Genomic DNA, 6,000 nt, shown 5'->3' with positions numbered 1-6,000 from the left:
AAAATTTGATGAACACGTTAGAATTCTTATCATTATCTCGTTCTCTTTTGTTTCTTCTCTTTTAAATTTTAAGTATTCATCTAAATTACATCCATAAGCAACTGTATGAATTCCATCATCCAGAATATATCTTTTATCATCAAATGGATTCAAACTTATCTTCTCTATCTCTTCAATAAACATTTCATGATCTTCAGATCTTAAACATCTCATCTTATGTTTTCTAACTTCTTCATTGAATATACAATTGATGTAATCTTTGAAATGAATATTCTTTTCAACAACGCTTTTGGTTATTCCTTTTAACTTTTTAGCTTCATGTTCTTTAGTTTTATAGGAATACATTTTAGATCTAATACCGATGAATTCAATCATTTCTTCACCACCTAATTCATCTTTGAATTTACCAGGAACTTTTTTATTATCATTGTTAAACAATTCATGATCTTTAGGATAGTTACTGAAATCAAAATGATGTTTTAATGTTTTTAAATCATCAGTTATGTTATTAGTTTTTATCTTTAATATGAAAGAATCTGTATCAAAATATAAGATTTCTATATGTTTTTCTCCAAAAAGTGGTAGTAATACATTATAATAGAATTCATACATTAGTAATTTTGATATTTCTAAAACTGATGCTCCAACATAAATGGGTTTATTAAATTTCATAGAAGTTCTTCTCATTTTAACTGCAGCTAAATTTTCATCAAATATTCTGTTACCTAAAAACTTAGGATATGATTGTAAATGCCTTATCCTTTTACAATTACTAACTAACTCAATATCATTTCTATTTCTAATATTTTCGCAAGTCTTACCATAAAATGCATTGTTCATTAGTTTGAAGAAATCTTTCTCGAAATCAGTTTTAGCTTCAGTTCTCTGTTTGGTGTTAAAATCTATATATTTTTCTAACCACTTAGATTGACTAAATGAAATATAACTATGTACTTTTTTTAGAACCATTCCTTGTTTTAGATAAAGCTTCAACATTCTATAATGTACTACATAATTATATTTATCTTCTTGAGTTACCATTAACTTTTCTGTATGAATATGATTTTCGGGTTTAATTCTTTTTTGATAATTTGATAATTCTTCATGAGTTACAGTTTTATGTTCTGGACAGTATGCTAGATTTCTAGATTTAAATTTAATATGTTCAGGATATTCTAAATCTACATCAAAGAAGTAACCAGTATCTGAATCATCTGCAATATCTAGAATTCTTTTCTTCCAATCAAATTTATCATTATTTTCATGTTGTGAAACTTCACTTATTTCAAATACTCCATAAGGTTGTGGTTCCATCATTGCCCAACCATATAGATTATTTGCATCTATATATAATAACTTATATCCGGGGTTATCATTTACATTGAAATATCTATCCCCTAATACACCTGAAACTCTTCCTCTTATAGATTTTTCAAATAATAATAATTGATCTATATTTGTTAACAAATCGATTTCTATATCTGTAAATTTTAGACCACAATCCCATGTTAATCCTGAATGACTTGAATAACAATGACAAGGATCAATATTGAAATATTTTAGGTTTACATCTCTAAACCTTTCGAATATATCGGTTAATAATAATACATCTGATTTTAGATATAAATCTACTAATTGCCGATGATTTTCTATTTTAAAATGATTCCAAATATTCAATGTTCTATTATAGACTTCATCTTTAACATATTCATTTTTTAATTCATCATAGAATTGTTCTTTCAATAATTCAGTTATGTTAAAATCATTATGTGATTTATAAAATGAATATGGAATTGCGCCTTTATATCTCATTAAAATCATCATTATTTGGGTAGTGTTGTTTTAATATTTTTAATTCATCATCAACTAATGATTTTGATAAGTTATCTAATGAACTATTTAAAAATCTATATGAATCTATAAATCTTAAACACCCAAATTGGAATGATATATAATTCTCAGATGTTCTAGCTAACATTTTAAATTTATAAGTTGGTATTTTATCTTTTGATTTATTTGAATTTAATCTTTCTATTTCATTATTGATTTGTTCTATTTTATGGCATAACTGTTTGATAAATAAATGAGCATCATATCCTGATAGATTATGAAATATAACTGGTACAAAGTTGATTTTCTTAGCTTGTAAGTTACAATTCTCATGTGCAGCGCCTCTAAACTTTCCATTCAAATGATCATGGTCTCTTACTTTTTTATCTTTATAATTAAATATCTTTTCACAATAATAACATTTATCTGCAAACTCAAATGCTGCTTTATCTTCTTCTGTCATTATAATGTCGGTTCCTGAACTTCGCTGAAAAAGCTGAATCACTGAAACGCTGAAACGCTGAAATAAAAACGCTGAAATTTCAGGGAATTTCCGAAAAACGCCGAAATTTCAGGGAATTCCCGAAAAACGCTGAAATCGTGCTAGGTACCAACAATACAGGTTTTGAAATATTTTCCGGGCCGGTGTCCGCTGCCGAGTCCTGAACCGTGTTTTAGTCTCTACCTTCGGTTACAGAGACACGCATGGACAGTATGTGTGGAGTATACTTTTAGAGGGCCACTTGTTGGACAAATTAATTCGCTTGAAATCCGGATTTTTAATGCATACAGGCAGCATAATGAGGAAAACCCATTCACAAACCGTGCAAGCCAACTTAAACACTATGCTCAATATTCCCTGCAAGACGCAAAATATCTTATTTGAACGTTCATGTATAAAACATGGAGCAACTTTTCTTTTGTCAACACGTTGATGGGCGACGGACTATGTCACTATGGTATTCTCTGAAGGAGGTAAATTAAATTTGACAGCTAGTTATATAAATGATGCAGCTTTTGGACAAAAGGGATCTAACTAAATTTCTTTTTAATTCACTGTGGAATGGAATGGAATGGATTGACGCCAATGGCATGCAGTAGGCCCCTACGTATGGGTCATACTGATTAGCGTCAACCAATTAATCTAAATCGGGCTAACCATTCAACAACTGTGAATAATTTATTTGCTGTGGCGTGATAATAATTAGTTTTTTTTGAAGAAATGACATACCAACTGTTAGAAAAATGTACCGATTCTTATTTTTAGACTACTACTGAATCTATAAAAGGAGGAGTCATAGACAAAGTTGATTTGCTTAGCTGGTGACACTTCTTGTCAAGTACATCATCTCAAGTACTGGGTGTTTTGTAAGTTTAATTTCAGTATTTATTTACTAAGTGCTGTTCTCTCGGACCTCAGTGCTTTCAAACTAGGCCCACCCCATAGGCTATATAGTCCAGGGTGTATTAGCCACTATTCTTTTATATCCGACTAAAATGCACCTTTTTCTATTTTTAGATTCAGGCTTAGAATGTGCAAATTTTTTGAGATACTGAGAAATCAGATGGCACCAGTAAACTTCAACTGCGAAATTTGCAGCAGGATAGCTGAACGACACAATTTTTAAAAATAAAATGGCTATTCGAATGCTATTTCAATTATAACTTGATTCAACCAGAGAGAAATAAGTCAATTGCGGATGTACAGTACACCCACTTTTCTTCCCTGTTTCCTGGTACCAAATTTTTAGTCTTAAGCTAAGCGATATTCTAAGGTATACTAGTGGATTTCATTAGAATATGAAGCAATGGAACCAGAATTCTAGTTAAGCGAACTATTGATTCTGATATAATGTAAGAACTGATTTCCTTTGTATACTCTTGCAGAATGTGTTATGTATTATTTCAAGCTGTTAAATAATATAGTTAGACAAATGTCCAATTATTGGATCTTTCTTGTTGACTCGTTTAATTTTGTGAGTTAAGAGTTCCAGTCAATCCACAATGTGCAGTGCCTAGCCTTCATCTACACTAAAGCCATGCCTGTGTATGGGAAAAAAATATCGTTCGACTCCTATAGGCCAGACACATCAAAGCATGCAATACATTGCAGATAGTAGTCTCCGGCAAGTCGAAAGAGAAAGTAAACCAGGTTTTACCCCGTACCCTACCCGGGAACAAAGACACTTAAAGATTCCTTCCTCCTTGTAGAAATTGTAGAAATATGGCACCCAATTGTAGCAATGCTAAGTACAGTATACTATGACGGTTGAACCTTTATTAACGAATTTCAATGACACCGAAAATAGAATCAAAATAATCATTAGTTCCATGCTAGCACTTAATTTGGGTTATCAGGTTCAGCCTGATAACCCAACTGTACTTTCAACTGTACTTTCATTCAGCTACTACTTGTATGAGACTTGGCAATGATAAGTTGCAAGAAATCACCAAACATAAGAAAAAATATTGTGAATTAATATTACTGTGATTAAGAATTTGTTCAAATGAAGTGATAACTTCATTGTTAGATCGTACCGGTATATGCACATAAAACTATGGCAAAAAACACATCTAACAATCCACGCAATCCGCAATCGATCAAGTCGATCATGACGACGACCTTCGGGCATGTCTCTGTAACCGAAGGTAGAGCATAAAACACGGTTCAGGACTCGTCAGCGGACACCGGCCCGGAAAACATTTCAAAACGTGTATTGTCGGTACCTAGCACGATTTCAGCGTTTTTCGGGAATTCCCTGAAATTTCGGCGTTTTTCGGAAATTCCCTGAAATTTCAGCGTTTTTATTTCAGCGTTTCAGCTTTTCAGTGTTTCAGCTTTTTCAGCGAAGTTCAGGAACCGGTCTTCATGAGTAAAAACGGATCAGAAAAACTCTGACAAAACTTCCGCTTTTTCTTCGTCTGATTCAGTATAGCGATTTCCATCATCGGGAACAATAAAATGTGGTATACCATTGTTATACTGCCAGAAAACTTTCGGATTACTCTTCACAGAAATAAAAATATTAATTTCTATATCTCTTTTTGCTTTTCTCACATCTGATCGTGATCTTTTTCTCGCCTCAATGCAGATGCTGTAGTCTTGGTCGCTTCTAGTTTTCAGGAATTTTTTCCATGCTTTGGTTTTTGCTTCTACAGAGTTGAGGGTACACTGTCATCCAAAGCGGTCTTGGTTTTTTATCTCTGTTAATTTTGATAGTTGGGATACATATCTCTATAGCAGCATTTAATTTTTTCTTAAAGATCAGCCAACATTCTTCGGGATTTTTACCATTAAATAACTCTTCCCAATCAACAGACATTAATTCGCACAGTTTCTTGTAATCACCTTTCGAATACTGAACTCTCCTGTAGAGTGATCTGTCATATATAGTTTCAGTTTCATATTCGAATGAAATTAAATTGTGGTCACTTCTTCCTAGACCTGCATTGTGACAGATGATTTTGACTTTCTCGTCTGTGTTAGTAAATATCAAATCCAAATTACTGGGTCTGTTATCGGCTCTAAAACGAGATAGTTGAAGTTGGTGTTGAATCAAGAATGCATCAAGGCTACTCACTAGAAATTGTGATGCTGGATGAGTGTTTGGCCAGATTGAGACACGGCGAGATTGTCCAGTCAATTTCGCCGTAGTTGAAATCACCAAAGAAAAGTACTTAACCATTCCATCGCGATATATCATCTAACAAGTTCATTAGATTGTCATTGTTATCTTTGCTGGAGTTCGGACTTCGATAAATACAACCGATGTATAATGATCTTTTATCACCGACATTAATTCTCGCCCAGACGTTTTCTGCAAATTCATTGGTCTGTTTAGTTGAATATTTCACTGGACTTAAGTTAGTTTTAATGTATAAACATATCCCACGCCCTTCTTCGTTAGAGGAAAAATGTGTAAAACAATCATAGCCATCTAGTATCAATATGTTTTCAACAGCTCTATATCTCCGTTGATTTTTCGGTTTAACTTCACATACTCCTATGATTTGGAGCATTTGTTGATTAACTAACAGTTCGAATTCGTCAAATTTATTGAAGAGTTGATCGGCATTTGTGAATAGACAGTTTAACGAGTTGATTTGAATCATTCCATTAGCATTTTGATTATGATTTAAGGCTTTTTCTTTAATAACTGATTTTTTTCT

The sequence above is a fragment of the Tubulanus polymorphus genome, chromosome 1 (assembly GCF_964204645.1).
Source record: "Tubulanus polymorphus chromosome 1, tnTubPoly1.2, whole genome shotgun sequence".
Classification (NCBI taxonomy): domain Eukaryota; kingdom Metazoa; phylum Nemertea; class Palaeonemertea; order Tubulaniformes; family Tubulanidae; genus Tubulanus; species Tubulanus polymorphus.
This window is presented reverse-complemented; position numbering follows the sequence as displayed.